We start from the raw sequence: 11,965 nt of genomic DNA on the forward strand, positions 1-11,965 counted from the left end.
AGCGGGCTAGATCCAATCTGGGTGAGGGGTGGGGGACGTGGCGAGGAGGAGGGGCAGCTGAACGGGGGGTTGTGCACCTGAGCATATTGCTGTTCCTTGCCATGTGCAAGTCTGGGGACGAGGGACCTACGTATCCACATCCACCTCCGTGCCTCAGGGGGAGCAGGTCAGCCGTGGTCTAGGCCTGGTATGAGGGCAGCTGTCCTCTGGGATCAACCCACACCTCCCTGCAGGTCAGCATGGTGGCCTTGCAGTGGGATAACTAGGAACAGAAACTGAGAACCTCGGTGGTTTTGATAGTAGCTGGCGAGACCTTGTATTTCTCTGGTGTGCCATTTTGGACAAGCTAGAGAGTAGCCTCTGATCCCAACCCAGCCCCCAGACCCCTGCCCCTGCCCCTCTGAGATGCACCTGGCAGGGCACCCATGTGGGCATCTTCCTGACCAGGCTTGGGCGGGGGGCTGCTAAGCTGGGTCATAGGAGTGCTTGCACCTTCTGCAAGGGAGGGGCTGGGAGTGAGGGAACAACCCCCCTCACCGCCTCCTAGCAGACGCCAGCACCACCTGGGCACGTGGCTGACTGTCGGGGACCACGCTGCTTTCGTGTGCTAATGCATGCTGCCCACCTCATCCTCAGCTAAGGTACCAGCCAGCCCCAAGACCAACCTGGGCAGTGAGGTCTGGGCTCAGACCAGGAATGTGTCTGGGACCCTCTGCCCCTTTACTCCTTGTGTCTCTGTCTGTGGGAGTTTAAGGGGCAGGTGGGAAGATGGGTGTGAATGTGAGTGACCCCTCCTTACTTCACCACCCTCGGCCCCATTGCCCTCTCTGTAACCTGGACACCTGCACGTACCTGACCCCAGGAGTGATAGCTAGGGAGCTCCCCCCACACCCAGCCTCTGTGGCCTATGTCTTGCTCTCAGGTGTGATGCCTCCATGTCAAATGGATGCAGGAGGCTGTCCTCGCCTGAGAGCCAAGGCCCGTGGAGGAGCCTTCATGTTAATCTGTGGTCATAGCTCAGTGTGGAGAGGCCATCAGGGCTCAGCTGGAGGCCAGGTGGGCCTGTGTGCCCACTGTTTGGCCGCAGCCCTGACCCTGCTGCCAAAAGACAGCCTCCACCCAGCTCTTCTAATGTTTGCCTGCACCTGTCTGTTGAGCCTTAGGCCTCCTAACCCCTGACCTTCACACTGCGGTTTGGGGAGGGGAGGCTGGCAAAGCACATGTCTAGATGTGAGAAGATACCAGGCAGCTGTCAGGCCAGGCCTCTCCTCTGTCCTGAGCCTGAGGAGGGGGGCCTCCCGTCCCTTCTGCAGCACCACCCCTCACTCACCCCTGGCCTCTTTCATCACCCACTGGCCCACAATGGTTAAGGAGTGCCATGGGGGGCCCCAACTCTGGCTTTCAGGGGAGGGGTCCAGCTGGCAAGGTGTGGTGGCTGACCTAGCTCACCCAGCCTAACCTCCACGCCACCATCTGGCTCCAGCCCTCTTTGGAGGACCAGGGTTCCCTCCTGAAAAGACGGTGACTGGGCCCAAAGCTCTCTGCAGAGCGCTCTCTCCTTCTAGGGCCACTCCCTGACTCCAAGGAGACCTCCTTCCAGGGGCTGTCCGGGGTCTTGGCTGATCAGGGCAGTTCACCGCCACCCCCACCCATGGACATCATACTCTTCGCAGGAGGATCTGCTCACTTCCTCCCGCCTGTCCATTGGTGTCCAGGTCTGGCACCTGAGCCCGCACGTTTCTCTGTACTTCTCAGACTGGAACCAGAGGTCAGAGGAACAGAATTTTGGCGCTAGGATCACCGCTGCTTGGCCCTCAGGCCTGGCGGCCCCGCGGAGAGCACTGGTCTGGTCGGCGGCTGCAGCCCCTCTTCCGGCCGGCGGAGCTCCGCCCCTGGCCGCCCGCTGGCCTCCGCGGCGCCATCGCTGCTCGCGGTCCCCCCGCGCAGGGCCCTCCGCCGCCCCGGCTGCCGCCGCAGCCCCGGCTGCCGCCGCCGCCGCCGCCGCCGCCGCCGCCGCCAGGGAGGGAGAGGGGGTCATAAATAACCCGCGGGGCGGCGCGGCCGGCGGTGCAGACGGTGACCCGAGACGTCCCCGGGGAGCGCGGGGGCGGCCCACAGACCCTGCTGCCCCCAACCCAGGCTCGGCCAGCCTTGACCGCCCCGCTGGCGCTGCCCGGCCTGCCCAGAGCTGGTACTTCCTCCCGTCCCGGAGTGCCCGCCTACCTCCTCGCCAGACCGCCCCCTTGGAGCCCCCTTCTCATCCATTCGTTCACCAGTCAATCATTTATTGAGCACCAGATGTGGTAAAACCCCAGGAAGAGAAACCCAGAGGTGAGGTTGGAAGAAGAGAGAGATGCAGAGGAAAGCAGTGTGTCCCTGAGACCACAGGTGCAGGGCCGGGCCTGCCCCCCTCAGCCTCCGTTTTCCTGTGCTCAGCCCGGGTGCCTGAAGGGCTGGGAGCGCAGGCCCAGACCTGCCCAGACACAGGAAGGCATGCAGGGACAGATCACAGGGGCCCCACAGGTGTGGGCACAGCGCACACACACATGCCCACACAGCACCCACGGCAACCAACACATGCATGCCTTCTCAAAGTGCACAGACAGCAGCCCACACGTGTGCTCACACCCACACGCATGCACAGCAGCTCCCGAAGCTGCTCGCACAGGACAGGGGCAGGCGCAGATGCTGACATCCTAGCCACACACATGCACAGACAGTGTGTGTGCTAACTTAACACGGCAGCCAAGATCGAAGACACCACCAGGACCTGTGCACAAAACACACACAGACACACGGGCCTGCAGCATGAATGCCGGATGGATAGAGTTGTCATGTCCAAGACAGCTTGTCTGGTGCAAGGGTCTGGTGTGTAGCACCGTTCCACCAGGAAGGGTTAGCCTGGGAGGTCAGAGGTTCGTGGCACTTTAGCTGGGGCTCCGTCAGACACCCCTGCAAGAGTGGTCAGAGCCTCCAGCAATGTGTCTGTTCTTGGCTCCAGGTCAGACACAGGAGGGGCTGCCCTGCTGGGACATGCCTTGCTTTTGGCCAACTGTGAGCTGGCTGCAGGCCATGCCACCTCTCCCTCAGGAAATGAGGTGTTTCTGAGGCTGGTCTGTCCACTGACCTTAACTTATGCCATTTAAAGAAGCAAAGAGTTAGGGCCTGGTGTCCAGACTTGGGGCACCCACAGGGCACACATTGTCGGTTACATATGCCATGATATTCACTGGCTATGTTACACATGCTGACGTATACACACCTTCTCAGACAGATGCAGTGACCCCAGACACGAGCAGTGACACACATGTGCTCGACACACCACGGGGTGCACTGGGTACACTGACGTCAGCACAGAGGAAGCTGTTGTCTGCTCACATGGGTGGGACTCTTGGCTGCCACTGGCTCTGCATGCCTGGTCCCTCCCTAGGAGTGAAAATGCCCCCTTACTGGCATCACTGGGGGCAGGGAGCAGGCTCTGCCTCAGGGCAGCCTGCTCGGTGCTGTGACCCTGCCTGGGCCTGAGCTGTGCTGGGGACGCTGAAGCAGGTGGTGGAGAGAGCAGACCCTGCAGTGACCTGAGACTTGGGTCCTGCTGGCTGGCCGCCGTGTGACATAGCCCCCTCTGCCCTTACCGTGACCTTGGTTTCCCCATCTGAAAATGAGAGAGGGCCTCAAAATCTGTGGGGTCCCCTTTGGCTTGGAGCAGAGCAGTCAGGGTGAAATGTGGCTGCAGGCTCCCTGGGCCGTGCAGTGAGGGGGCCTGGCGTACCCTACAGGCTTCCTCCATAAATGGTCTCAGGGTGCAGAAGCTGGAGGGCTCCCCCCAAAAGTGGGGCCAAGCAAAGGGAAGGAATAGAGTCCTCCAGGGCCCCCAGAGACACCACTGTGCCGTCCTCAGCCACAGGGCACCAGTCAGGGACCCTGGGGGCAGCAGGAGGGGGCTGTGGAAGAGTGGGCTCAGGCGGGCTCTCTGCCAGGCCACTGGATGCACGTTGGAGAAGAGAGGGCATCCAGGCAGGGACCCTCGAGGCCGAGGGAAGCTGGAGCTGAGGTGCTGGTTGGGGGCGGAAGTCACTGCCCCCAGGCCCAGCTCTGAGAGGCTCCCAGGCTGTGCAGGGAGTCCAGCTGGCCCAGCAGTGGCCGTTTATATGTTGGACTTCCTGCCGGCTGTGAGCTCCCTGCGAGCAGGGCTTTGGTTTGTCCTCCGACACGCTCACGTGTCAGTGTTTGAGGACTGCCCTCAGGGACCGCACCAGTGCAGCCCCCTCCCAGCCCAGCCTGGCCTCCCGGCCTGGGGTAGCTCCACCCCCGCTCACCTCTTCTCCCAGCACCTGCCCACGGAGCTTCTGCCCAGGCAGGACTCTGAATGCCCTCCTGTCCCAGAAGCTTCTTAAGAAGTTGGCCCCAGGCATCCTCTTCACCAGAGCAAGAGAGAAAACTCAGGAGCCTGGAAGACCCTCCCGGCAGGGGTCAGGGTGGGCACCCTCGATTGTTGGCAGGTGCTGCCCACACTGAGGGGGGAGATCAGAGTGCAAGGACAGGTGTGGTGGTCTGTTCTGAGGTCCCTGCCGGTGACCTGGGGGTGGCACAGAGGTGCCATGATGGATCCCAGCCAGCAGCAGTGGGCAGGGCTCGCATCTGGCTCCCGCATGAAGAAGCAGATGCAGACCTTGGAGGGGTCTCTGAGACACTGCGCCCCCGCTACAGGCTGTGACTACCTGAGGCCTCCTGACCCCTTGTCCCTCCCACAAAGTGCCTTCTCTGTGCTCCATGGAGGGGCCACGAGCATGTGACAAGGTCTCTGGGGCCTTAGAGGGCAGAACTCAGGCACAGGGGAAGCAGAGTGGAACCTCAAAATAAAGAAAAACAGCCAGAGTTACCTGGAAATGGCCTCCGCTCTGTCCTGGGTAATGAGCTCCTTGTTAAGAACCAGCCCTGGAGAGCCTGACACAGATGTGGGGAAGCAGCGGCCCAGGTGCAGGTCCCAGCACACATGCAGAGCTCATCACATGGGCACTTGCCCTTGCCCCAGTGTGGCCTGGGTACGCGTAGCATGTGACACAGAATGGCAAAGTGCACATGGGCACACAGCACAATGGGACCATGCACACGGGTGTACAATGCGGAACATCCCGCCTGCGCCCCCCGCACACAGGTGCCCTCCTCACGGCCATTAAGCGGGGCCAGGGCCGTTGAGGAACATCGCGTAAACCGCAGTTGCCTGATTCCCGTTCATTTTTCTTTAATGAAACTTGCACCCCAACAGAATTTACAGGGCTTCGCTGTGCAGTTGGCTGTATGTTTTAGGAACTCATCCACCTGTGCTCTGCACCTGCCTGCACCAGGAGGAGGGGTGGGTGGTCTGAGTCCCTCGTACACAGTCCCACCCACAGGGTCCCCTGGAGGGCCCGCGATCCCTTTGTCAGCACTGATTCGTCCGTCAGGGATTTTCAGAAGCGGAGAGCTGAGGTAGACAGTGAGCTTTACCGTTTGTCCTCACAAGTCTGGCCCAGGCCGGCTTTCTGAGGCCACAGACTCAGCCTGACCCCGTCCAAGGCCAAGTCCTGGACTCCCTTCGCCAACGATCCTATCCCTCCAGGGCAGGTTGAGTCAGTGACATCCTTGTGGGGTGCTTTGATGTCTTTGTGGGCGCTGTTTGGGTGTGACCTGCTGAGCTCTCCACGAGGCCATCCTGTCCTCTGTGCTGATGTCTGGGGTGTCACAACGGGCAGCCCTGGGAGGCGCATGCCCCTGGAGTTATGCACGGTGCCCAGAAGTCGGTTGGCTGGAGGGCACAGCCTGGTACTGGCTGAGACCCTGAGTGGAGCCCGTGTGCAGAGGTCAGACCAGACCTACCACAGACATGGGAGGGCAGCAGCTCCATGCCTCTGTCCTTGGCCACAACCTGACGCTTTTCCCAGGGCATTTAACAAAGTCCCAGGTTGGCCCTGGGGGCTTCCCACCTGCAGACTGGGGAACTGGGAACACTGCTCAGAGGCCACTGAGAAGTGAGAGGAGAAGAGGCAGTTGACAGGGCTGGGGCTGGTTTGAGGTATTTGCACCTCTCTATAGAGGAGGGCAGGCATCTCCAAGTGTGGGGGCCCTCCTGCCCTGCCAGGTCAGAGGAGCCCAACCTTTGATGCTCTGTGTACATGCAGATGCCAACAGACTCTCCTGCCAGAACAGACAGATCATTCTCCTGGACTTGGTGGCACTGTCAAAATCTGAGAGTTTGCCCCATGTCAGCAGTTGAGTAAATTTGTGTCTGAGATCCACTGGGTATGTGTGGGTTCCTGAGCCCCGGAGTCCTCAGAGATGTGACAGGTGATTGAAAACTGGTAAAGGGGGACTTCCCTGGTGGTCCGGTGGGGAAGACTCTGCGCTCCCAATGCAGGGGGCCCGGGTTCAATCTCTGGTCGGGGAACCAGATCCCACAGGCATGCCGCAACTAAGAGTTTCGCACGCTGCAACTAAGAAGTCCGCATGCCGCAACTAAACATGCCGCAACGAAGATCCCGTGAGCCGCACCTAGGACCTGGCGCAGACTAAATACATAAATATATATATTTTTTAAAAAAACCAAAAAACTGGTAAAGGGCAAACCTAGGACTTGGGCTGGGTCATCCCATCTTCCAGCCAGGAACATGGCCCTCAGCAAACTTGTCAGCTTCTGCCGATGCTGCTCTTCTGCTTCCTGTTTCTGCCGTATGCTGGCCTTGACACATTGGGATTTTTCGTATTGCTTTTAGTTGGTGAATGTGTATTAGATGAGCTCCTCTCGTGGGCACGTGCCCTGAGACCCTCCTCGCAGATCAGCCTCCCACTCCCTCACTCCTCATTCTTTCCTTCCCCATCCTTCTGCTTCACCCACTCCTTAAACATGGGTTGGCTGGATGCATGCACGAGTGAGTGGCTGGATGAGTGGACGATGGATGGATGGACGGATGGAGGGGTAGAGGAGTGGATGGGTGGGTGATTGAGTGGATGATGGGTGGGTGGGTTCCGCCCTAGGCACTTTTCTCTTTCTTGTGTACTTCTGTGGTTTCCTTTATAGATTATGACCCCAAATCTGGCTTCAATCCAGATACTAAAGAGTCTACAGCTCACCATGTGTGCCCACTTCACAGTCCCTGGAGCCCCTTCCCCACCACTGTGTTGGCATCACCATCTGGCTTTCAGTCACCCAGAGACTACCCCGGACTCCTCCCCGTTAGCCGAGTGGCAAGCCTCAGCTGTGCTCCCGCCTAGACCCCTCTCCCTCCTGGTGACCTACCCGGCCCCTCTCACCTATCATTATTTCCATGACACCCCAGACTCTGCCCCAGCTTGTCCGGCGCCCGATGGGCACGTCTGGCCACACTGCTGTCCAGGCTGCTCGGGGAACAGCCCAGGCTGCCTGCACCCTAGGCCCTGCCTCTGCTCCAGGGCCCAGCTTTTGGTCTCCCTGCCCTCCCTCAATGTCAGAGCACAGCTGAGCGGTTTCCTCTGCCCGGGAGCCCCACTTCCCAATATTACTACTCTGTAGCCACCCAGGGTCCCATTCCGACTTGTATACCACCTTTTGCCCTTGTGGGCCACCTCCTCCATTAAAGACTAATATAATCCATGCTAGATTCATTATTCACTATTATTATATTCTTTTTTCCTTCTAACTTTAAAGGAAGTTAAAATAAAAATGTTTTTGTGATCCTTAAAAGTACCAGGGGTCCAGGTGCTAGACCCTCTGTGCCTGGTGGTGACATTGGCCCTGCTACCACCTACTCACCTTCAAGACCCACGGCAGCATCCCCTCCTCCAAGAAGCCTCCCAGGATCACCCTCCTCCCCTGTTAGGGCCCCGCTGTGCCCAGATCAGCAGCACATACCCTAGTCCCACAGGTTTCCTGCTGTGCTGCCAAAGCCGTGGGCAGGCCCGGGTACTCAGAGGTGCTCCAACCAAACTGAACCCAGAGTGGGTGAGGAACAGGGTGCTGGTGGCTTAGAAGGGTCAGGTGGTGCCCCCTTGGGGGTGCTGATTTGGGTGGCTGCACTGAGAGGTGGTGCTGGCAGGCTGGTCCAGAAGTGCTAGGAGCAGGGGAAGGGCGTGTTGGCAGAGTCTGAGTTTTTGAAGAAGAACCTGGCCTTCGGGGAGGGGCAGGCAGGGTCAGCAGACATCCCCCCCATTCTGCGTGGGCAGTGGGGGAGCCCAGGCACAGGGTGGCCCATAGATGCCAAGACCTCCCCATGTCCACCTCTGGGGATCCCGGCGGGATGCAGCTGCATCTGCAGACAGAGCTGTGCCAGGCCACCACATCTCTGGAGCTGGGGCCCGAACGCCCTCCCTCTGGGCCCCTCCTCCAGCCCTTTGGCCCTCAGGATGCCCGGGCAGGTCCAGCTGCCTCCCCCACCCCTGAACCCCACTCTGGCTCTGGCCAGGCTCACAAAGCTCACCACAGGGGGAGGGGCATACACCGACACAGGCCTAGGTGCACATGGGGTCTCCCTCTTGACCTCCAGTGCCTAGCCTGGGGCTCCAGCAGTGGCTGCTCGTCTGCTGCCGTGGGGATAGGGGTCTAGGGGATGCCCGTGTACCTGGGGTCTGCCCATGACACCAGGAGGAACCATCAGGCCCCTCTGAACAGCGCAGGAGGATTCCAGAGACCTCCCTCCCCCACCCCACCTCCACTGCCTGCAGCGCTGAGGCCAAGACTAATAAAACACCCACCTCACAGGAGACAGCTTTATCTTGTTGATCGGAAGTCTGCCAGCCCAATTTATGATGGAACATCAGCTCTCCAAATCTGAATTTATGTGCTGTAGTATAACGAGAGGTCAATGAGATTAAAAGTGGGCTCGTGAGAGGAGCGTGGGCAGCTCAGTCCTCAGCACCGCCGCAGAGAGCCTCCCAGCCCCTGCACCCCAGGGAGCAGCACGACAGGAAGAGGGAGGGCAGGGGAGAGACCAGCCCGGAGGCAGGCGACCACAAGGGGAGCAGGACGGGAGGTGGCAGGGGAAGCAGGTGGCGCGGGGCGCGGGGCGGGCCGGGCGCCGCAGGCTGGCCTGGAGCCTCCCCGTGCTGAGCGAGAGCCTGGGGCGGCGGCGGCGGAGGACAGGGAGGGAGCGAGGGTGTCCCTCAGGGACAGGGGAAGGCCCTGGCTCTGAGAGCAGGTGCGGGGGGGCCCGGAGATGGGCTGGAGGACAGAGTTCTGACCCTGGCCCAGGACCCGTTGTCTGAGGAGGTTTGGGTGGGCGCGCCGCAGCTCAGGTCTTGCAGCTCAGGCCCACCTCCCTGCCCCCCTCCGCAGCCCCCTCTGTCTTCAATACCCCCTCGGAGTCCTGGGTGAGGGTGAGGGAGAGGGAGGGGTGTCCTCTGTCCAGGCGGGGGCCTGGGCACTGGCCCGCGTGAGGCTGGCTTTTGAGCTCGGTCTAGACCCTGACTTCAGAATTTATACAAATAAACGAAATGAAAAGTGCTGGCAGCACTGATCTGATTACAGAGTCATTCATTCTCCGGTCGTTAATAATTTGTGCAATAAAGGGTTGCGGCCGCTCAGTGAGCAGGAGGGGCTGCGGCCCAGCCTTCCCTCGGCGCCGGGGCCGCGGGAGCTGGAAACATAAATTATTAGTTTCTTATCGCTCAGCCCGCCATCGCTCATGCTGCCAGGGGCCTGGCAGGAGCCGGCGGCAGTCCCCCCGCCTGCCTGGGCCTGGCTCTCCGCTGCTGCTTGCTGTGGAGACTCTGGGGGGCCCCTCGTCCTCCCTCCCCTAACCCTTAATGGCGGGACCCCTGCAGCCTCGGCCTTGGCCTAGAGTCTGCGGCGGGTGCCAAGGCCGACTCTAGCGGGCGGAGCTGTGGGGTTTAGCTCTGTGCTCTGGACCTCAGCACGCCGCCCGCCCCCCCCACCCCGGCCCGCCGGCGAAGCCCCGTCACTGGAGGTTGCTGAAGCAGCCTCACACGCCTGGCCCCTGGTACTTGCCCGGTCAGCGCCGAGGTCACCATCACCAGCACTACAGAGGCCCACACGCCCCTCCCCACGATGCCCCACCCAGCGCGAAGGAAGGGTCGCCGTCTGGGTTTGTGTCGCCTCTTCCAGGTGCGTCTGTGCCTCCCTGGGTGGGACTCAGCGCAGGCACCTGTACCAGGTGTGCGTACCTGCAGGCATGGCACTCGCTCCCTGGATCATCCTGTCCTCCTGTGTCCAGCACTGGCCTCCTGGTCCGGCAGGCGGGCTGCGAGAAAACAGTCTAGATCCGTGGTTGGTCTGACGGAGGTGCCCCCCGAGCCGCGGCAGGCTGGGGCCGGGTGGGGGTGGCCCGGGGCTGTCCCCTGGGCTGTGCATCTGTGCCCCCAGGTGGAGCTGCTGAAGTGCACAGAGGTGGGGGCTGAACGCGGAGGCTGCAGACCCCAGAGGGCTCCAGCCTGAGTGGTGGTTAAGGCAGTTATGGTAATAACAGAACTACAAAACCGAGCACGCTCAGACTGGGCTCCCACCCCCAGCGGAGGAGGCCGAGGCCGAGGCCAGGTCGGGAAGTTGGCGGTGGGGGGGCTGGGCTCCAGCTGTCCCGGATGGAGGATGGGGCAGGATCAGACGCAGGCACCCACACCCCTCTCCTGCCAGTTAACGTTGGACCCGAACGCTGATGGGCTTCCCTGTCTCGGCTTGCTTATCCTAAGCCTACCTTGAACCCGCCAGGTTGGCAAGAGCTGGGGGTCAGTGGTGTGCAGTGCAGAGCGCCTGAGGCCACGTGCCCGGGCCGCTGCACCCACCACTTACTGGCTGCGTGGCCCTGGGACAAACGTCGCCCTCTCTGAGCCTGAATCTGTAAAAAGGGAGTAAGAATTAAACAAGACGAAAGTATGTGCTTGGAGCACCTCGTCTGTGGCAGGCATCCCAGGCCTGTGTGGGGCGGGGTGCATGTGCCGCCCGGCCTCCACAGGGTCTGGCTCTGAGCCCCACCCCACAGCAGCATTCGTTTTTGCTCCAGACACATTCAGTCTGTCCTCCGGCCTCTCGAACACCTGGATACGGTTGTAGGAAAAGCTTCCATGTCCTCGAGCAACGTGCTTTCGTCCCAGTTATCGCTGGGCTGTGCCCTCCTGCCTCCATGCATGCCTCACGATTTTTGGTTGGGTGGTCAGGGCTGTGAGTTTTGTTGGCAGCTGAATATTTCCATAAACATCCTTGCACTTTGCTCTGGACACCAGGAAGTTACTTGGTAGCAGTTTGGTCCCTTCAGGTCTTGCTTTTAAGCTTTGCTGGGAGAACCAGAGCAGCCTTTACTCTTGGGCCAGTTCTGTCCCATTTTACTGTGGCAAGACCCACTTGATACTCTGCCGCATTTTCAGATCTTCTGGCCCGGCGGTTGGAACGAGCCTGCACTTTTCACAGCCCATGTGAGCTCTGGACCCGACTCCCTTTAACCTTCTTGGTGGGTCTTTTCTGGCCCCTGGCACGATCCTCACATGCACGGGCTGATCCGTTCTCTGCAGACTCTGGGGCTCTCTCCTCTCCGTGCTGCGAACTCTTGCCGCTTCAGCTTTCTGGGCCTCCCAGCTCCGTGCCTCCCCCCCGGGGCATCCCTGAGCCCGCCTGGGTCCCCTGCCTGAGCCACAGCTGGAGACCCTGGAGGCAGCGTGCTGGGGGACCCGAGGGCTCACCCCGAGGGCTCAGCCCGATGGTTCAGCGTCATGGGTCCGCGTCCCTCGACATCTGATGTCCTGTCTCGAGGGCCATTGTTTCCTGTATTTTGTCCGGTGTTTGAGTTGTTCTGGCAGGAGGGTAGGCCTGGTTGCTCTGTCTTGTCAGAGTGCCTGTCCCACGGGCTCACAAGTTGCCCCATACCTGGTACAGGGCCTGGCGTAGAGGAGGCTCTCAGCAGGTATTTTCTTTTTTTCTTTCTTTTTTTTTTTTTTTTTTTTTTTTTGTGGTACGTGGGCCTCTCCCTGTTGTGGCCTCTCCCGTTGCGGAGCACAGGCTCCGGAC

Source organism: Physeter macrocephalus, chromosome 3 (genome assembly GCF_002837175.3).
Source record: "Physeter macrocephalus isolate SW-GA chromosome 3, ASM283717v5, whole genome shotgun sequence".
Taxonomy (NCBI): domain Eukaryota; kingdom Metazoa; phylum Chordata; class Mammalia; order Artiodactyla; family Physeteridae; genus Physeter; species Physeter macrocephalus.